This window comes from Pararge aegeria, chromosome 14 (assembly GCF_905163445.1).
Source record: "Pararge aegeria chromosome 14, ilParAegt1.1, whole genome shotgun sequence".
NCBI classification, from domain to species: Eukaryota; Metazoa; Arthropoda; class Insecta; order Lepidoptera; family Nymphalidae; genus Pararge; species Pararge aegeria.
This window is the reverse complement of record NC_053193.1, coordinates 17,045,406-17,068,978: the sequence shown is the minus strand read 5'-3', so window position 1 is coordinate 17,068,978 and position 23,573 is coordinate 17,045,406. Positions and strand designations below refer to the sequence as shown.

The 23,573-nt window shown below is 36.0% G+C and overlaps 1 protein-coding gene across 1 annotated transcript in view; it reads right to left on the bottom strand.

The window, feature by feature from the left end:
- The window catches only part of LOC120629600, a 31,605-nt gene extending 14,482 nt beyond the window's left edge, over positions 1-17,123 (bottom strand). The window contains exon 1 of the mRNA XM_039898575.1: positions 16,976-17,123. The gene's annotated coding sequence lies outside the window, so the exon portion shown is untranslated. The remainder of the gene's footprint in view (positions 1-16,975) is intronic.
- Between the last annotated feature and the right edge of the window lie 6,450 nt (positions 17,124-23,573).

The following is a 23,573-nucleotide window of genomic DNA, read 5'->3' as shown; positions in this document are numbered from 1 at the left end:
TGGTAGAATCACTACAAACAGACAGACGTTTCAAAAGTGCTTATATTAGGCTTACTTGAAATAAATGAATTTTAAATTTTGGGCGACGCGGCCCCCTGGGGCGCCTTACATAGTACTGATGTGCATCGCAAAACGACCTCTGTACGGCTGTATGGCTTCACGGCTTGTCCCACGATTTGTAGGAGCCTGTAACTTATAAGTGCGCCGCGACCATAAAAAGTTTAGGAACCCCTGAATTATACAACTGAAATGTTTCAAGCAAATAAATGTATTCAGATTCAGATTCTGATTAGATAAAGAAATTATAAACCACACTGTACCGATTTGTCCGGTTGTAGCAATTAAAGCATATATTGTGTGGAATGTCCAAAATTTCCCCGTTACCAAAAAAGGTAGTAAATAAAGAGAGTGTAGCTACCGGTTACTCGTCGAGTTCACGGCTTGGACAGCAATTAACAAAAACTGGAGCCATCCGAAACTGTAGCACATCGGGCGCAGGTACAGTTATTAGCTGTAACGTTACCCGAGATGTTCAGTTTGCCGTTTGGTGCAAGTTTTACGAGATAAATTCCGAAAAAAAAACGTGTGTGTACTTATGCACACGCGTTAGAAGTTATATTTCTGTGTCAAACCTAATAGCTAACTTCAGCGTGTTGGTTTTTTGTGCCAATGTGCGCGCGTCGTATAAATTCACTGTCATCATTTTTCCCTAACGCGCCGCCAAAAGAAGTATAACTTCAAAAACGTATGTGTACTAATGTACACGCGTTAGTTATATTTCTTTAGCGTAACAAGATAAAAGTGTTTTCAAAAATTGTATCTTACGCCTGATTCTACGTTTGTAGAAAAAACGACACTAACAATAGAAAAAAGGTATTGTTTGAATTATTGAAAGACACTGTCAAACCTTTTTTAGAAAAACTAAAATGTTGACTATAGCTAACTTCATGGTTTCGGTTTTTTGTGACGGTGTGCGCGCGCATCGTAAAAATTTACTCTCACCATTTTTCCCTACCGCGCTAAAAGAAATATAACTTCAAAAATGTACACCATTTTAGCTTAACTGAGCGTTAGTATTTTATTTTATATTCCCATGATAGTTTAGAAATAAAAAGTTTATAAAATATTTTTTTCTAAACATAAAACTAACCAATCAGAACAGAACAGAGAGAATTTCCCCTGCCGGATCCGGTCCGAACTCGGGATCTCCTATTCAAAAGGCCACAATGCTCGATACTACACCAGGTAGGTCTTCAAAACCAATATTAACTGTAGGTAAGTATGATTTTGTAAGAAAAGTAAGGACAAATCGCCTGACCTGTCCAGCTAACCCTGATAGTGACACCTCAAGGAGCTGCAGTCAAACACGCTGTGCGTGTTGCGTCGCACTCAATGAAAACATCTATTATTTGAGAAATTACGCTTATTAGCATGCTCATATACTAGATACTTAGAGACATTCATAACATCTGTTGTATTCGTTTTTTGATTTGTTTGTTTGTTTGTGTCCTATGTTCGGCTCAACCACTGCACCGATTAAAATAAAAATGTTGCTTATTTATAGCTTGAGTCCTAGATATGGATATAGTATACTTTGCTTCCGGAAAAACCTGATGAATTGTGGGGAAAATATAGCTTATAAAAAAAATAGCACTTGCAGAGCACAACGTGCCGCCCTGTGTGCCAACCTGAGCGGTAAGCTGAGCGGTTTTATTTCTTACGTGCTTATAATTACACCGGCAACTAAGCCCTCCTGGAACACAGAAATGCAACAATGCTGCTTATCAGAAATAAGCTTGGCTTCCCGGACGGGCTCTTACAATCCTACTAATATTATAAATGTGGAAGTGTGGATGCTTGTAACTAAATCACGCAAAAACGGCTGAACGGATTCGGATGAAATTTGGCATGCATGCAGCCTTTGACATGGAAAAGAACATAGGCTACCTTTTATCCTGATTCTTTAAGTAGTTCCCGAGGGAAAATTGTTTACGAGCTAAGCGGCGGGCAGACAGCTTTGTCACCAGCTTTGTTTGTTTGTTGATCTCTCAAATAGTTCCCGTGGTAGGACTAAAAATTGTTAACGAGCGAAACTTTAGACCCAATTCTGAAGTCCATGTAGACGAAGTCACGGGAAGGAGCTAGTACTAAATATTATAAACAATATATTTCTCTTCGTCAAGAATACAACTTCAATATTTTATTCACTTTATAGAAACTTTCTACATTTCTTTTTCTATAAAATAAATAATCACGCACCTACAAACATACAGGTGAACAGAGAACCTTCCTTTTTGTAATCGGTAAAAATGTAATCTACGTTGGTGAAGTTTCATTGAGGAATTTATCTAGGAAACTCTTAGTACTAAATACATGCTAAAACAGATTATGTAAAACTAACCTAGATACACTTAATAATGTCTAGACTAGACTAGATGTATAAGTGTTGCATATTTTAATGCCTATTATCATATCGAATGACTGATAAGGCTATAGGACGCGATGATTTGCGTAATATATGAACACAAACAATCTAAGGTCTGATTGCATAGAAATTTCCAACTACATATCATATAATGTCATCGGAAACCTAATAAAAAATGTACCAGTAGTGTGTGTGTCTGTATATCCAAATACCTACTAATAATTTGAATGTGTGAAAGTATGTTTTTTTGGTTTGTTCCTTTTTCACGCAGCAACGAATCAACGTATTCAAGTTACGTATGGATTAGCATGAAAAATATTTCTTATCTCTACATGAAATGTTTTCTAATTCAAAAAAAGATCTTACGTTGGAAATATGAACCTGAGATTTGCGCGTTCTTATGTCTAAGCAAACAAACCAACTGTTCTATTTAATATTATATGTAAAGAACTTAATATTATAAATGGGAAAGTGTATGTAAGAAATTGGATACAGCCCTAACATCACTGGACATGCAAAATTAAAATCATGTGATTCCTGTCACTTTATTAGGTACGCGTAACGTAGGTACTATGCGCGTGTCGTTGTTTTGCCTTCAATAGGGTTCTCATAAGTAAACACTTGGAATGTTTTGAATTCGTTTGTATGGAAAAATAATTATAATTCTTTTGATTTAATATTTTCACAGATAAGGATATATTTTTAATAAGGAGTCACTCCTTATTAAATACTAGCTGTTGCCCGCGACTTCGTCTGCGTTTGATTTTGTTTTTAAAGTATTCAGTATCGCTAAGCTTTAAATGAGTATAGTAGTATATATATATAACATGTGACTGCCAATTAATTATAGACAAATAATTTGAAATAAAATAAAATTGCGACTTTAATTAAAGATCTAAGCTATCCTATCTCTTAAGTTGGATCAGACTGCTCACGGTGTACCAATTTAATTTTAAATCGGTTAAGTAGTTTGGGAGTCCATCGCGGACAAACATCGTGACAGGAGATTTATATATATTAAGATAGATAGATATTTTTTTATTACACACAATTAAGGGTTAAAGATAATAAATATTGGAAACAGAAATACAAGAAAAATAAAAATGCGCAAAGGCGCTCTTATCGCTTTAAGCGATCTCCTCCAGACAACCCTTAATGAAAGTAGAAAATGATTATGGAAAAGGGATTGTGCACGGGATATTGCACGCCTCCTAAGCGAAGCGTTGAGGTTGTGCTCTACTCTCGACATTTCAAAAAAAGCAGTTTTCTCGAAACTGAAATTGATTTTTTGTTATTTATATTGCACTTACAGGTTAATTTGAGTAATGCTAATATCAAGCCAAATAATTAGTCAGGCACATAAAATACATTTCAATAACAATTTTTTTGTTTAACATAGTAAATAATAACATTAAACATAATCTTTTCTGGACGTCCGTGTATGGACGGGTGTATGTGGCATCAAAATTGGTCGAAAAAATGATCGTATCGGAATAATTTTTTTTTAATTATCTAAAGTAACACACGACATAATTTCTTGGTTAATATGAGCGTTCAATTCACTGTCGTTAAATTTCCATGTAATTATTCTAGCTAATATTAATTGTAACTTTCAATGTGCAATCATTATGACATTCCCGTGTCTTGTTTACAAAAAAATTATAATAATTAATATGAAAAAAAAAATTTGTAATGAGCATTGAAAGTTTCAGTTAAAAAAAATTCAATTTTATTGTGAAAAAAATGAGATTATGAGGTGTGCACTTTTGGATTTTCCAAATTTTTTAATTTACTTATGCATCCTTCAATATTATACTGATTTGACGAAATTTTGTACCGCGATAACTACGATCCGAATACTTACCGTTTTCGTTTCCGGATTAAAAAAAAAAAACTCAATAAACGCGGACTAAGTCCCAGACAACAGGTACTCTTAGTATAATGAAGAACTTGTATCATACAAGTTAAGGTTAGTACCTGCTGTTTATTAAATTGATATCATGTACGGATAAACAAGTAATTTATAGTAATTACTTGTAATGTTATTACCGCGTCGATAATTATAGTTTACGTTAAACGATGTTAAAATGTTAACATTTTATTTTTAGGTGTTATTTAGTAGTAACAGAGTTACGTAGGGATTTTTTTATAATCATAAACGTCTTCCGCATTTTGAACAACATCATTTATTTCAAGTAGGCCTAAATATAATTCCAATTAGAAAATAAATGGGTAAGTAATTTTTTTAAATATTAAGAAACTAAAATTTACGTAGTACCTTTTTACGATGTTAAACAGATTTGATAAAATTTGATAATAAGATAAATTGCTTCTTCTAGCAAATGTAGGAAATAGGATGCGTCTAAAACTCAAGTATCCATTAGATTTCAAACCTTGATATATCATGGCTACGTCAAAGTCAAAAATATATATATTCAAGTAGGCCCATAGGTGGCACTTTTGATGCGTACATAAGAATTACATGGTAGTGAGATGATGGCGATAACCACATTCGCAAACTTAAAACTAAAGCTACGAGGGTTCCAAACGCGTCCTAGTCTAAGAAGAAGCTCACAACAAACTTAGCCGGGTGTTTTTTTTTTGTTATCAACATCTCACATTGTCATTTAAAATTATTAGAAGAGCAACCTGGTTAGAGCAATAATTTGCACCCAAGCTTTTTTATCGATTACGTAGTCCTTTATACTATAATAGGACTTTTCTATAAGCTTACGTTTAATACAAACTTTGAACTTTTTAAGAGACATCTCCAAGATGTCAATTTGTAGTTTATTGTAGAATTGTATGCAATTTCCTTTTAACGAAATATGAATTTTATGCAACCTAGTATATATTGCACTGTAAGTTTATTCTTACTTCAAATGTTTAAATTATTGCAGTAACATTTTTTCTTAAATTTAGAAATGTTTCTATGAACGTACATTAAATTTTCAAATATGTACCATCTATCTTCAAAAATTTTCAAATGTGTGTGACGGAGCTTGCCCAGGGAAGTACTATCATGAGGCTTATTTCTGCCGCTAAGCAGCATTGATACAATTATAATCATAATCATTTATTGCAAAATACACGTCAATAAGGTTTTAAATGTTGGTTTAAGGTACAGTGTATTGCCAGTAATTTGGCATGCAATGTTACAAAATAGATATAACCGCCCAACTAATTGATGTCAAAAGAATATAATAATAACGCTTAGATTAATAAATTGTCACATTAATTATTAGATTAGAATAGATTAGATTAATTATTAGATTAGATTAGATTTGAAATATAACATTTGAACTATGCAATGCTGTGTTGCGGTCTGAACGGCGTGGTTGCCGGTGTAATTGCAGGTATATGCACCTCGGGTTGATGGGCACAGAGCGCTACGTTGCAGGACGTGTTCGATGCATGCCCTACGAAGTATTGCTTTTTTTTGACGTGACAACGTCTTATAATTCGATGGAGCCGGCGGCACGCACGAAAAAACATGACGTATGCGGCGTTACCTCGCTCTGAGGCGTTCCATTCAAGGGTTGAAGTGCAAGCGAGAGCGCGGAACGAGCGACAAAGAGGCACAGTCGGCCTCCGCGTTCGACATCTGTCTCTTTCCTACTTGAGTGAGCGATGCGTCCGCGTGGACAGCTTCTATACAATAATACATTTACATGTTTTCGGCAAGGATGAAGTGCAGTGAAAAGTGAATGTGGTGTCAATTGTTTATAGCAACGATCTATCAAACAAATAAAATTAAAATTTTCTTTTGAAAAATGCAACCATTCCATCAGTATTTTCTTACTTCGTTGTCACGTTCAACTATCGTCAGTAAGCCGACTTTACAGACAGCTAATTTTTTTTTTTTCCGTGGTTTTCCACTAACCTACATTTGCTTAGTCCGTCCGTCTTATTATAGAAAAAAAAAAATTGGCAATTTGGTAACCGAATCACCGTGATGTTTAAAATACGCATATCTCTCACAACTTGTCCCGCTTCCCGTCCCGACATTATTCGACGTTCAGTCCAAACGGATTACCCGTTTTCCTTTCATATCCATCCGTAGGTACTAACTGCCGAATATTATTTTCGTGTTACTTAAGATTTAAGATTTTCACCGTAATTATTAAGTGGAATTAATATACGAAGACTCCACAGCGCAGTTTTGATCGCAGTAGTATTATAAGTAGGAAGTACCGGGTATGATCTCAGACACATGCCATTCCAGAATTATTCATTTCTAAATTTTCCTAGGTTTGGTCTGGTGGAAGGTTTAGGCTGTGGCTGGTTACCATCCTACGGCAAGCGATTTAGCATGGCGGTAGGGGTACGCGTAGAAACCGAGTGTAGTACGTATGTGCCTAATATAACTTAGGTGGTAGAGTCACTACAAAGACAGACTTGACGTTTCAAAAGTGCTTATACCTAGGCCTACTTGAAATAAATAATAATAATAACGTTTAATTCAGATAAAAATTCATAGCTAAGTGAATTATTGAATTTTGAATGCATCATTCCTTGACACAGGTGACATTGAAGTTTGTGTGTCTATGTGTTTATGTTCGTTTCATTCTCAGTACCGTACGACTGGAAAATAAACATTTTTATTGGTCGGTTGGAAATCAATGGAGATGTAAAAATTAATAAATATACTATGACAATACACTTATCGCCATATAGTCCCAAATAAAGCGTAGCTTGTGCTAAGATAACTGATGAATATTTTTTTAATAATATACATAATAAGGTACTTATAATATATAGATATACACCCAGACACTGAAAAACATTCATGTTCATCACACAAACATTGTCCAGTTGTGAGAATAGAACCCATGGCCTTGGACGCACAAAGCAAGCGCTGCCGACTGTGGACTGTGGGCCGTCAATGGTTACAATGTTATTTCTTGTACATAAATCTCTAAGCCTTCCTTGTCAAAAAAGATAGCACAATATTTAAACCTGTTAATTTAGCTGAAGATTTGTGTACAATGAAATTAGCATCTTTGTAAATGAAATTTAAATGAAAGAAATGTGTCTAAGTCGTGTTCTGCTTTCGGCAGCAAACCTTACCTAACTGTTGAACGCGAGCTAAAATAAGCACATCTACATCGGGAAATGAGCCTACTAAATATGCACCTTAAAGTTTTGGAAACTTAACTGGCTTATTGGCATTCAAATAAAATAAATAAATATGCCATTTAATCCCGAGGAACATATTAAACATCGAATTACAAAAAAAAAAGAAATAAACAAAATAAAGAAATCTAAATAATAAACATGCATTGAAGTAAGTTGGGTACCCATCTAAGGTAAAGGCTTTCTCCATCTTGGCTTATTGGAATTACCTTTTTAAATTTCGTAACTATGTAAAATGTAATGTAATGTGTGTAATGTATCAGCTTTACAAAACTTTAAAAGAGCGTGTATAAGCCGTATTACCAGAAACATTTTATAATTTGATGTTTATTTATAGTGGTAGAGGCCTGTGGTAAATTCGACTGCCTTCAAAAGCGCGTCGTAAGAATAATACTCGATTTTTTTCCACTTTTTAAATGTCATAAATAAATTTCGGCGAACGGGATTCTTTTTTTCTTTTATTCAGTACGTGGGCACATGGTATGGAAAAATTATGACGGGCATCCACAAAATAACTCGTTGTTGGCAACATAATACTGAGGTTTTAAATTGACGTCTCAAATTAACCAGTTTTTTAATAATCCCGAGCACTTAGCAACTATATATTGCCTTGAAAGGGCTAACTGGTTCGGTCTTAATATGTAGCAATTATAAATGCATTCTTTAAATTCACTTGGCAATCGAATTTGAACTTTATACGATCGGATTAACGCTGCATTTAGTTTGGGCTGCTAAAACAGTGATTTTTTAATAATGTTAGCGCAAGCTTCGGAGTATTTAGGTTAGTTTTCCATTAAAGATGCGATGCGATATCGGATTATGTGTTAAGAATGTAAGAATAATCGTCTGTAAAAGGTATAGGATTGCGATATATAACTGTAGGTATTCCTAATAACGGATTTTAAGAGAGAACCAATGCCTTTTTTGTCTTTAACTACAACGAAAACCACACGCTTCTGACCAGAACCTTCCGGGACACAACGATGATTCTTGGCGGAGTTAACATGGGGGTCCCACTATTTAGGACGAGCTGTCACAAATAGCTCTAGTATAATAAAATTGCAAAACTTTAAACAATGAGTAAAATATCTTACTTCAATATTACAATAAAATTAATGACATTCTTAATGACAAGCCCCAAGCTTGTCTTACGCTCTCTTTTCCCGGGATTTTGTCCCGAATATTATCAATACCATGTGATATCAATTATTTAAAGTTGCCAACCCGTGTTGGCAAAGTGTAGAGTTTATTTTCTTAATTTCTTATGAGAGTGGAGATCCGCGATCAGTCGGATATGAATAAGTAAAGAATGATTATATTCAAGAGCTGATCTTGCTAAACGTAGCATTCAATGCCCAATAATCGCTTAGCGCTTGCAGTGGCGAACAATCCCTTTCGATCTACATACATAATGAGAAACTCTTTCATTAACATTAAAATATCCGAACAATTTGGAAGTTCTTAAATTTTTAAATCGATACCACAAATTGCCTTATATGGTGGTAACTACTTTAAGGAACGGCAGTTTTGGTCAATGGTACCCGCTCGTGAGTCGTAATATGCAATTATTACTTTCCGTCCAAATTTGGACTAATGAAATTTTTCTGCTCCGTTTCTTATATCATTTTGCACCCATTACCGGTCTAATCACGACCATGGACCTTCTCGCAGAATAAGATGGGTTTAGTCAGTAGTCCAACACGCTGGCCAAGTGTGGATTGGCGGGAGAACATTTTGAAAAATTCTCAGGCATTCTTTGCTCACGATGTTTTGCTTCACCGTTAAAGTGAATGCTATGAATTTATATTTAACTGCTTAAAACGCACATAACTCCTAAACGTTACCGGGGATCAAATTCGGTCCGCTAAAAATTAGGCTGAAGTTTTCTTTTATCATAATGTTAGAGTACAGTCAGAAACTTGAAGTTTTGAAATTTTATATTTATAGCTTATAGATTAAATTTGTATTTAATTAATTTTGAGTATTATGGAACTTATAATTCCGCCTAACGACCTACACCATCACTGGAATTAGCCCACCAACCCGCATTGGAGTATGGTGGTGGGTTCTTTAACCATTGATGAGGGTGAAATTCTGGTTTGTAGCTTTTGACAACCCACAAATTGGATATTTTATATATTATAATATAATATAATTCAGCGAATGATATCGGACTTACCCACCCGGACGTCCACTGATCCGGTTGCCGGCTTCTGATATATAAATGCCCCGATTATCTAATAAGATACGATTGTACTCTACATATCACGGAAGCGGTGGTAGCCAAGTTATGTGCGCTTTGAGTAATTAAAATATCACTTGTTTTGCATGCCTGAGAGTTCTACATAATGTTCTCAAAGGTGAGTGGAGTCCACCAATCCGCACTAGGCCAGTATGCCCTTTACCCCTTCTCATTGTGGAAGGAGACCCGTACCCTGTAGTGGGTCGGTAACGGGTTAATGAGAAAATGTAAAAAAAAAAATTTCTTGCTTTAACAATGTCGTTTTTTTTTGTCAAAATTGTACTGGGTAGTTTTAACTTATTATGTAAGTTATAATAGCCAAATGCTCAAAGCCATTTACAAGATATTGCTTTTCCCGAGGCTGGGGTGTTAATGGTTGAGGAGTTCTCCCAGAATTTCGCCATCAGCTTTTTTATTGTGACGAGCATATACATGCATGCATGGTATATGCTTAGCCATATACCATAATCGAAGCGCAACCCGTGTAATACTAATTATTGTGTAGTTCCGTTTGCCATACATCATCACATCCACTAACCCATATGGTTCTTGTCAAAAAAAGATGCTCCTTCAAAAACACTTAAATTGCTATAATTGCAATTGTATATTTGAAGATTTCTGCAGGATCCCTCCAATAAATCTGCACCAAATGAAAATGGGACCACCTCTGAGGTCTCTGAGGTATTTCCAAACTTTAAAAAATCATCCAAATCGGTTCTAATTAATTGAGGAGTAATTTAGAAACAAATAAAGAACCTCCTCAATTTTTTAATTCCGTTGAAACCATACAGGATTACATCTCCTTGTATTTAAAATTATTCCAAATCTAATTTCTCTATCATCAAAAATTTGAGTTTTCTTACTCTGCTCTTGACTTTTCTCCATCTCACAAAGATTTGCCCGATTATGACCACGCTGGGCAGGCGGGTTGGTCATCGCAGGGCTAGACTGATCGCACCGGCGTCGCTGCTGCCCGACACCGGTCTGTACCATTTATTTAGTCTAGCCAATTTTAAGTGGTTATACCGCCACTTGTCGTTCGCCAGAGCCTCGTCGGTGACTTGCCAGACTTGACTGCCAGCATTTACGTTTTAAGTCAATAGTGAGACTTATTCCGGTATTATGTAAAGTAGTTATAGATTTCTATATATAGATGGATCTAGACGCTGTGATCATTTTTGTCATCTGTCGTTACACGTACTTGCCTTTCACTTTCTTGCCTTGGTTATTTTTATAGTCAAAGTTTTCAAGCTTACCAGTTTATCTGTACCTGATATGTTACAGATTTTGTTTTTTGGGTTCTGCATTTCTGCAACTCAAACAGTTTTATCAAGTGAGGTTGGTAGAGTCTAACCATCTGTCATACCTGGTGTTAGGCTTAACTCAAATAATAGTTATTTCTGTTTTGGTTTTTTATTTTTTTGGTACATATACCAAATGAATTAACATTCTATGTTTGCATCAACAATCACGATTATATACACATACCAAGAAATACTATAAATATATAAATAACAGAAACGCAAGTACTTGATGACAGTTTAGCGAACTTAATAAAAAAAAATCTGTCCCTCTATTTGGTTCAGTGCGTGAATGTGTCGCGAATGTGCATACCTGTAATATAACAACAGTTTTTTTTTTCCACGCAGGTACATTTTCCTAAGTGCTAATAATAGAGCCAATTAACCTACAGATGACTTAAAAAAACAAATTGTATTTTCAGAAAAGCTAAAATTTTGGACAGTGTTGTGTTCACTGTCACACACAAAAAATACTCTATTGCACACAAGAACAAAACAGAAATATATAAAAGTGAACAAAGGTACAAGTCATTTAAATTTGTGTAACAAAGGCGGCCTTATCACTTATCCGTAGTGATTTCTTCCAGGCAACCATTATGAGGAATTGACTCACATATGAATTCTTGTTGGTGCGCAAAGCTTTATGAATATACATACATATTAATAATTACAAAAACAGAACCTTTATAAAATAAATAACATTAACTAATATATTATATTTCCAAACGGTAAAATATATAATACTAAAACTATATATAATAATGTTAAAATATAGTAAATGGAATATAATAATCTTACTTACAGTGTTAGATAATAATGAAATAACATAAATGTGTAAACAAAAAATAAATACCGTACTGAAAAGCAGTATTATATTTATAAAAAAATATGTTATCGTTACGAATTCCCTTTTTTAGTACTGCAAGGTTTTGTCAATTAAACTGTAAATTTAGGAAGTTTTTAACCGTTTTAAAAAAAGGAGAAGTATCTCAATTCGACTCATTTTTTTTTCTGGCTAACAGCAGTTGACATTTAATATAACTTACCTAACTGCCTAAACTGCCCACTATACAAAGGGGATTTTTTTTTTTTTAAATAAACGACTTAAAATAACTTTTTAAGTCGATGCGAAAAGAAATGTAATGCTTTTTATTTAGAACCAATTAAAGTATCTAGTTTCTAACTATAGGCCTCATAAGAAGGCTCGGAGTCACTCAGCGGGCGATGGAAAGAGCTATGCTCAGAGTAGAGAGATATGCAGAGAGCAATCGAATCAGAAATGTGGAGATTCGTAGAAGAACCACAGTTACCGACATAGCTCAACGAGTCGCGAAGCTGAAGTGGCAATGGGCCGGGCATATAGTTCGGAGAAAGGATGGACGTTGGGGTCCCAAGTAAGCGCAGCGTTGGTCAACCCCCAACGAGGTGGACAGATGCGTCGCAGGTAGCCGCTGGATCCAAGCTGCACAAAATCGTGGAATTTGGAACTCCCTACAAAAGACCTTTGTCCAGCAGTGGACGTCTATCGGTTGATATGAAAGTATTTAGTCATTTTCTACATTTTACGCCCCGCGCACGTCTGACTTTACACCCGCGGAATGTTGCTAGCTCACAAACTTTTCTCATTTTCACGTATTATGTTAAACGCTTGGAACATTAAAGGTAAAATAATTACTGTCAACTGCTAAATGGTATGAAGTGACTAACCACCTGTTTAAGAAACACTTCTAAAGTGGAGTAGTTTTTGATGCTTCAATATTAGTCGTGTACACGGTTTCTGTATATTTTTAATTCTGTGAGTCGGCCATTTGCTTTGTCCGACCATTATTTCTATAAAAAACAAAACTGCTTGAAGTAAGTTAACGTGATCTAATTTGCTCTAATTAGCTCTTCAATCCGAACTATGATATCGGTCGCATACTAGAGCACAGGTAGCGGATGTCTAGTGACCTAATGAGTCGCTTGCATCGAAACCGGCTCCGTCTTATCACGAATCTCGTTCCATTAACTGTGATTGAACTATTTGAGGAACGTTGCACAGCACAGTATATATAGACGGATAGAAAGTCTTTATTGCACATACAAAAACAAAAAACTAGGTTACGAAACAAATGATAATAGTAAAAATATGCGCAAAGGCGGCCATATCGCTTGGAGGGATCTCCTCCAGAGAACTTTGTTTGAAGAAATATCTTACGGGAAAAGGAATAGTTCAACACGCAACTTTGAAAATGATACTAATGCTACATATATATTTAAAATATAAATGTGTTTATTTATTCATATTTATATATATAAATACAATAATAACGCATATTTTAAAGACAGAATATCATTTGGCTAACTGGATTTTGTTTTTATTTTTAATAAAAATAGTGGTCGTTGTATCCTACCTTATGTATATATACAATTTAACTCTTTAAAATTTATAACCTTAAAATTTGTATTCAACCTAAGCTTATAGAAACGTTCTATTAAATACTTAGTTTTAAATTACATTGTAAGGTGGTGTTAAAAAAAAAACATCACCCGGCTAAGTTTGTTTTGGGCTTCCTCTTAGACCAGGGCGCGTTTGGAACCCTCGTAGCTTAAATTTTAATTTTTCGAACGTAGTTATCGCCAACGTCTCATATCTTTATACATGTTTTTTATGTAGTGTATGTACATTAGATAAAAAAATATGTACATAGATGTAAGATGTTGGCGATAAATCCATTCGTAAAATTAAAATTAACGAATCAAAAGTGCCATCTATTGGAATAAAGAAGTATTTGACTTTGACTTTGATGTTAGATGACAAGCCGCCCATGAACATCTTTAGCTGGCTTTTAAGATATTTTTTCATCCGCCCCTTTAATAACCTTAAATCATAGTTTTGAACACATCAGATAAGAGATTGTTTTATAATTTGCAAGTGCGCGATAGAAATACACTGTAACTTAACACTAAAACTCTTTCATTACTAAGGATGTTGTATTCGGTAATATATTAAACTTACTTCGATTAAATTTGGCGTGCATCGAGTCTAAAGCCAAAGTGGCTGCTGAAAAACTTGGTATCCTTAATAAGGTTAGGCGGTACTTCACGCCAGGACAACGCCTCGCACTGTACCAGGCTCGAGTCCGAACAAGCATGGAGTACTGTAGTCACCTGTGAGGTCTACCAAGTACCAGCTCGAAGCTTTGATTCAGTGGATCATTGCGCCAGGCGAATTATAGGTGACAAATCGATAACACAGGCAAACTACAGTCTACAGCTCCGACATTTGAATTATCGGTTTTTTACCGGATATACTTAGGTGATATAAACAATCAACTTACAAGAAATGGTCATAAATTAGTGAAATCTGCATATCGTCTGCGAAAGGTACAGAAGTCATTTGTGGGATTGAGTATACGCTTTTATAATATGATTCCTAAGGTTATTTTAGACCTACCAACGCATAAGTTTAAAGAATGTGTTAAAACACATTTATTAGAGCGAGGTTACTATACAAATTATGAATTTCTTAATGAAGCGGAGCTGGATGCTTCCAAGGCACCGTTGCTTGGGAGCATCCAGCTTCGCTTTCATCTCTCACAAAATAAAAATGAATGTTAAAATGTAAATTGTTGATGTTGGAAAATAGCAACTGCTGAGTTTCTTGCCGGCTTCTTCTCCGTAGAATCTACTTCCGAACAGAGTAGAGTCACAACACATAGACAGGCTTGACGTTTCAAAAGTGCTTATATTAGGCCTACTTGAAATAAGAAAATTATCAATTTTGAATTTTGAGTGTGCTCAGGAACTTGACAATCTTGTTCCTTCTTTCCCGTTCTACCACGGAACAGCGAGACACCGTGAGCGTTGGCATCCTTATGTGGTTGATATTCCATCAAGACGCACGAAACGTTTTTTATCCACGTTTCTGATACGTAACGCTTAGATGTGGAACGCCGTCAACTGTGTTTCCTACCACGCCACGTATAACTTGAGTACCTTCAAGGCAAGAGTAAATGGGCTTTTTCTAGACAAGCATGTTCCAACCTAGACCTCATCATTGCTTCCTAACGGGCATGACTGTCGTCAAGGCCTAACGTTAATAAAAAAAAATGATCTGGTAGAGTTAAGAGTTGCAGAAGAATACCAGGCGTTCAGCTGGTATGGATGGTCGTAGAAACAAGACGTGAGGCGCGGTCAGAGAAAGAGAAGGTGGTGTTAATGCAAACAACTCTTCAGAAAACTCTCCATTATAAAGTCATTTTTACAAACCCTGGTGGATAGAGCTTTGGCCTTGGAAGGCAGATTCTACCGAAAAGAAGCCGGCAAGAAACTCAGCAGTTGCTCTGTTCAAATATAATTTTATAGTTTAACTATCTTTGGAATTTTTCTGTTTTGAGAGATGAGAGCGGAGTGGCCTGCTTCCAAGCAGCCTTGTCGTTAAGGAATTCACCAGTCGTGTAATACCTAACCACGATTGGTTAAATGTGTTTTAATATATTGTTTAAACTTAGGTCCTTACAGTGATGTGCACGCATATTTAGTGCTAAAATAGGGTAGCAGAAGTTCGGTGGTAGAAACCTCTAAGTTTTGTGAGTTATGTGCGTTTTATTAATTTCATCATCATCATATTACCTGCTATCCACCCACTACAGGGAACGGGTCTCTTCCCAAAATCAGAAAGCGTTTTAGCGCTCAACAAAGTTAAGCGCTACTTCACGCCAGAACAGCTTCTAACCCTGTACCAAGCTCAGGTTCGGTCGTGCATGGAGTACTGCAGCCATTTATGGGATGGCTCTGCCAAGTACCAGCTCGATGCTTTGGATTCGGTGGATCGTCGTGCTAGGAGACTCATTGGCAACGACCTTGTAGTCAGTAGACTTCAAAGCCTTGAACACCGGCGCAAGGTTGCTTGTCTGGCTGTTTTCTACAAGATACATTTCGGAGAGTGTGCTCAGGAGCTATTCGATTTGGTCAAACCATCTCCTTTCTACCATCGAACTGCGAGGCACCGAAAGAATCTGCACCGTTACGTGGTTGAAATACCATCAACACGTACGAAGCGTTTTGCTTCTTCCTTTCTGATCCGCACCGCAAAGGCCTGGAATGCCCTCCCATCTTCCGTCTTCCCTGATACCTATAATCTGGGTACCTTCAAATCAAGAGTGAATAGGCATCTTCTAGGCAAGCGCGCTTCATCTTAGGCTGCATCATCATTTACCATCAGGTGTGATTGCAGTCAAGCACTTGTCTATATACTTTAAAAAAAAAAAAAAAAAGAAAGGTTTAGGGCCGTAGTCCACCACGCGGGCACCAGCGCGGATTAGTTGGTTTATTAATTCAAAGCAATTAAAATGTCACTTGATCTACTGGCGAGGGAAAACACAGTGAGGAAACCTGGACACCTGACAGTTGTACGGATTTGTAAAAAAACCGTAATAAGCACAGACAAATAACGCGGGCACCAGCTATTATTATTATTAGTATTAAAAGAATTTAGCTATTTATAATAGCTTTGAAGCTTTTCGACTTTTTTATAGGGGATAGCGAGCGATATTACTACTACTACGACACCCACATTGTCATCTAGCCCCAAAGTAAGCGTAGCTTGTGTTATGGGTACTAAGATGCCTGATGAATATTTTTTTGAATAATATACATAAATACTTACACTATGCATATAAACACCCAGACACTGAAAATATTCATTTTCATCACACAAACATTTTCCAGTTCTGGGAAACGAACCCAAGGCCTTGGACTCAGGGTGCAGGTCAGCTGCTCACTGCACCAATCGGCCGTCAATAAAAAACAATTATTTATTATTTAAATAAATAAATATCGCTGGTAAAATAAACCAAAACACGCGTATGTAGCAAAAAGTATACTCACTTCGCTGCTCACTTATTTTTTTTGCGGTGCCGTGTACTCGGGAGTTCACACCTATTTAAACACTTCCAAAATTATAAACACACAAACTGCTCCACAGTTTATATTAGTGTTTTATTCACAGCTCTATTTTGTATTTAATTTTTATACAACTGAAACTCTACAATTCTATGTCCTTTTTTAAACTAATGATGGCTATAAGCTTTTAATTATATTACCTACACTTCCAGTAAAACGTTTTGTGAAAATTTTATTAAAAATAATGTGTTTTAATCACTTTTTAAAGCACCAAAATAACGTGTAACACTACAGAAAGCAACAAATTGATTATACTTGTTAGTAATACAATAGTAGATAAGACTCTATTTATTTTTTGTTACATATAGTTTTTGTCACAAAAAAATCGGCGCCGTCGCGATCGAATTCCGCGTCTAAGAACACAAAAGTAATCGAATTAAAATCGAACTAATCAGTGCTTGTTATCGACTTCTTTGATTAAAAAAAAAACAACAAGCGGTGGCGCCACCTCGGGCTGCAATATCAAAATAAGAGCTCGGCAATGGTACAAGTATTTATATATATTTATTGACTAAATGCTCTATGAGAGGTAACGGTAGCATTACGAAGATAGTAAACCTTACGTTGACCATAGATTGGACGGGTCGCAACGAAAAAAAGGCCATTTGTCTACTTTTTTCTCTCTTATCAACTATTACTATCGCAGACTATTTAGAACATACACATGACCTACTTTGTTGTAATACATTAAAATGTATGCTATTTATTGCACTATTTCATTCATACTGCAGTTGCGTCCTGCATCATTTTCATCAAAAATTCGTCAAAGTTAAAGGCACGTCTTGATCTATATTAGATAATATAATTAATATAAATGTATAACGAAGCTATGTTAATTTTAGAGTGTTATTTGTATTAATGGTGGCATAAAGTTATGTTTGTAATATTTAGAATCAGAATTTATTTTCATTCTCATAATGGAAAACAAATCATAATTGTACTTTATTAGAATCTTTAATATTTATTAGATGTTTATTAGAATCTTTAATTTATAAGTAACTATAAGTATATAAAATAACTATACATTAATCTGCATTAGAACTTCTTTGGAGACTTCCTTTTATAAGACTGCTGCCACATAGTAGTAACCATAAAAGGATCTTCCCCTCAGATCCTAATTCTATTGCATATATTAAGATAATACTATTCTCTATTTCACAAATATTTACAAGCCGATTCTTCCTAGGCTAGGCTAGGCTATTTTGTTGGACAATCTTTCTTTTCCTATTTTTTAAGTGGTCATAAACAATGCCTTTTGCCGCTCTCGCTTATAGATCGTACATATCTCTTTGTAGTCCACACCACATCCGGGTTCGCGAAAAATATTCGGGACGAGAGTGGGGGAAACCCGGTGCAAGCTGCCTTTACTTAATGAAATTGCCTATTTGCCCTAAGTCCTGTTTGCTGTTTTTTCTTATGAATTTATTTGACAGTTTTCATTAACGTTTCTATCATAATTTGACATACCATTATGGTTGGTACGTTAATGTGATTACTGTTTATGAAAAACGTAAGTTGTTTTTGATTGTAATTCGTCGATTGCAAAGACGAACAAAATTTAGCACGGCTAGAATAGGTAGGAGTCAAAATTTATATCACCCGATTATACCCCTAGGTTGGCTAGAACGAGCAGGAGAAAAAAATGGATATAATTAACTTGTCCACCTGCTTAAGCACGAGAAATTAGTTATAGGAAAGTTTACCCTCGTTTATTATTACACATATATTATGTGGATATTATTTCCACTTGTGCGCCAGGGCTCTGAGAGTTGATACAGCGTGGTGCACTAAGGCCTCAACCCTTTCTCATTGTTGGAGGACACCCGTGTGCTGTAGTGGGCCGGTAAGGAGTTTAATAATAATAACATATATACTACGACAATATACACATCGCCATCTAGCCCCAAAGTAAGCGTAGCTTGTGTTATGGGTACTAAGATGACTGATGAATATTTCTATGAATAATATACACAAATACATATAATATACCGATATACACCCGAACACTCAAAACAGTCATGTTCATCACACAAACATGATGATGATGCATTTTAAAACGGGGTAATTTCTCCTTGGCATGTTGCCGTGATATAATGGCGGATACAATTTTGTTCTCTTGCTTGCTTGCTATTTAGATTAGACATTTGACTAGGACTTAGATACATATTTGAGTTGTGTATTGGGCTTTTGATGTCTTAATGTGGATACTTCTATATCGGCAGGTTAGGCGACTTTACATTTCGATTTACAAGTTGGAAAACTGTGTCGGCGGTACTAAATAAATAGCATCCAACATCGCCTAGTCTTATAAAATCGCCTAGTCAAATACGTCCCCGATATCGGACTTTCCTTTCGGGGAAATCTATTCGGAGTCATGTGCGTTTTATGCAAATAAATATTTCTTTCTTTAACGCATACAGGCATCTTGTATGCCTGAGAGTTTGAATTCTTCCAAACAAGGGTCTCCTTACACCCTTGTTTGGAAAAAATCAAACTCACACCGTCATCATCCACCCTTTACCGACTCTTGAACCTAATCAACAGTCGGTAAAGGGTAGACGATGACATTGATGATGACAATAGGGAAGCTAAATTTTAAGCGCACTGTGCGTTGCCACGGTGACAACCGGTTCGATCGATTTACCTGGTTAAGTTTTTTGTGGGCTCTTCTTAGACCAGGGCGCGTTTGGAACCCTCCTAGCTTTATTAAGTTAACGAATCACCAGTAATACAGTTATTACTATCACTAACATTAGTGTAACATGTTAATTGTATGAACGCTTCATAAGTGCCTGTAATAAGGTCTACATGAATAAAATATTTTTGAATTTGAATTTGAATTTGATCCGCTGCATTATACGTTTAATGTTTCACATCATATATCTGCTTCTAATTCGAAAGTGACCCTTAACGGTGTACAAGAGGTGTTCGAAGATTTAAGAGGGAAATTTTAATTATTACAAATTGTCGGAGACAACCATGAGTGTTGAGTAGAACATTGAATGTTATTGAGTTCCGGAATGTTTCCGGTCCTTATTCCACGAATTATATAATATAGGTATGAAGGGATTTCCAAAGTGAATGACAACTGTCAAGCGACTTGTCTAATGTACTCTAATTATCCTACGAACGTTTATTTATAACTAGCTGTGCCCTGCGGCTTTGCCTGCGCAAATTACGGAACGCAGGGTACTGCTACGTAGTCTACAACCTTCCACAATCAGATACCTAACTTTTATTAGAAATATAGATACAATTAGATTTATTTTAAATATTGTATTATAAATGTAACATTAGGTATTGTGCTGAATAAATTGTAATTGAAATTTAAATAGAAATTAAAAAATATTCAGTTATAAAAGATAGGGATGCTACCGGAACACCAAATCGCTTGTTGGCATATGTTTGTCGATAGTGTGATAACTTTGCGCCCTAACGTTAAGTACTGTTACTATTTTCCTTGTGTTTTCCTATTGTGTTGTGTTGCATTAAAGTTTTTCTATTCTATTCTATTCTATTCTAGCCAAGACCCACGCAGACATCAGACAAACTGCTCAGTAACCACGGTATAAAGATGAGTTACAGTAGTGCAACGCCTTTGAACTTCTTGTTTATGGTATCTTAGGCAACCGGTGATAGCGATCTCTTCCAGGCAACCAAAGGCGTCCTAAGAAAAGCAGCTCGTCTTCACTTTCGGGGGGCCAAGTTCGAAACCCAGCTCACACTTCCAACTTTAGTAAGTTATGTTGAGTAATTAAATATCACTTGCTTCAACAGTGAAGGAAAACATCGTGAGGAAACCTGCATGGCTACGAGTTCTATAATGTTCTCAAAGGTGTGTGGAGTCCACCAATCCGCACTGGGCCGGCGTGGTAGACTACGGCCTAAACCCCTTCTTAGTATGGGAGGAGAACCGTGCCCTGTAGTGGGTCGGTAATGGGTTGAAATGACAATGATGATGAAGTCCCTTACAACTGAAGCCAGTGAATGTCCTATCTCCCACTTACCGCAAATTAAAAATGTAATTTAATAGACGGCCGACTGGCGCAATAGGCAGCTTTCTGAGTCCAAGGTCGTGGGTTCGATTCCCACAACTGGAAAATGTTTGTAAGATGAACATGAATGTTTTTCAGCGTCTGGGTATTATCTGTATATTAGAATGTGTATTATATTCATAAAGATATTCATCAGCCATCTTAGTACCCATAACACAAGCTACGCATACTTTGGGCTAGTAGGAGAAGATGTGTAATGTCTTAGTATATTTATTATTACTATTCTTTTTTTATTAATTAATTATTTATTTGATTATCTCTAAAATATAATTTTTATTAATACATAACTATAACCTAAAATAAACTATTTAAAAACTAAATAAAATCTAAAACGTCCTCGAAACCACCGCAGCGAGGCACAGTTCCTAAGATGCTGGCAGCATTGCCCCTCTGGATGGCCAAACTAATTCGTTGGCCAAGGTAACTGCCCGCTCTAGGATCACCGGTAGACTCGATAACCCTTTTCGATAATTCTTTGAAAAGGGCTCTTGCCTCCGGACCCCACGGTCCCAAAGTCTCTACACCAAAAGGCACAAAAATGAAGCTGCTATCCAGGTTTTCATATTTACGCCTCTTGGCCTGCTCGGCACTGGAAGCAGCCGCACCTACCATTGACGAAGTGGCCTGGATGTGTGATGCAGCTAGGGTATCAACACAAGTTGCATCCCACAGAAGTGACCTTCCAAGCCTCCAAGGTATGAGCGTCATACCATCAGGTATTGTATATTGTATATCATATATATTGTACCATCATTATTACTATTATTATTAATTTTGCTCTTTTATAAGATTATACTCTATCATTTTTTTTTTAATTCTTAACAATGCTTAAAAAAATAAAAAACACAATAAATTTTTTATAAGAAAAAACATCCACCTTCCGCTTGCGGGGCTTTTGAATGCCCAAGCAACCGACGGTCAGGGCTTCAGAGTGAGAAACCTCCTCACAATACGCGCCGTTTCAAGGACTTATGCCTAAGCGAAAGCTTCTTAAGATGTTGGCCGAAGCTTTTCGCGAGAAGACCATTGGCTGAAACGACGATCGGAACAACAACGGTCGACTCAACATTCCACATGGCGGTAATCTCGTAATTATAATTTTGCTCTTTATACGGCTATAACGGCTTCGTCGGACCTCTGTACGACTATCCTTACTCTGCGGTAATACCAAGAACACTAATAAATTATGCAGGGTACCGGATTCCATGTCACTCTTTGATGTCAGGCCCGATTAAGGCATTTGTACGTGGATTAACCCGAACGAATTCCTCGTTTGGGTTGCTTGGTTCATTAAGGGACTTACCGGTTCCGTTTGATAACTTTATTCCAATCGTCACGTTGTATACATAATTGATAGGGTTTTTTTGTACCTATCTATATTCAATGTTTTTAATGTGAGCTGAAGAGCTTTTTTTTAAATTTGAAATTTTTAAAATATGTGAAACACGTATTTCTTTAGTTTTATTCGAAAACCTAAAATCAAAGTTTCATGGATTTAAATTGAAAAATAAATTGATAAATTTTCTCCCCATTAAATCTTATAATGCCTGTGTTGTAATAACTGTCTGTGTGCAAAATTTCAGCCCGATCCGTCAAGTGGTTCGTGCTGTGCGTTTATAGATCAGTCAGTCAGTCAGTCACCTTCGCCTTTTATATCTTAGATTTTGATCTTTAAAATTTAATTTTTGTACTTTAATTTTTAATTTCAAATTTAATTTGAATTCTATTTCATTTTTTAACATAACAACTTATACATTAATTTTGTTATGCAGTTTTAATTAAATAGTAGTTAATTTTAAAATAATTTGCAAACGTTGTCAAAACCTGCAATAAGCTGATCACTCACTTAGCTCACAACGAAGCAACTTGGACAAGAAAAAATGTATTAGTTTTCGGTTTTCATAAATTGGACGTCCGCTGCTGTACATAGATTTTTTTTGTACGGAGTTCCAAATACCACGGTCTTGTGCCGCTTGGGTTCAGCATCTCCGAGTGACTTGCTTGATGTCATTCGTTCACCTCGCCGGGGGTCCAACATGGACCTATCTAATTGTTGGACCCTCTAGCAAAGTTCACATCATGAATTTTACTTCACATTAAAGCTGATATCCAGTTTGCTTTGAACACACGATCCTGTTGGTCAGATATAGCTTTCAGAAATTGAGAAATGCTCTTGTTTGTTTTAGAGGCTATATTTTCCCAGTTTTTTTGACGGCCGATTGAGGCAATGCGCAGCGACCCTGCTTTCTGAGTCCAAGGCCCTGGTTTCGATTCCCAAAAGTAGAAAATGTTTGTGTGATAAACATGACTTGACATGATTTTCAGTGTCTGGGTGTTTATCTGTATTTTATAAGAATTTATGTATATTATTTATTCATCAGTCATCTTAGTACTCATACACAAACTACGCTTACTTTGGGCCTAGATAGCGATGCTGTAGTATATTTATGTTTATTATTTAGTTTCTA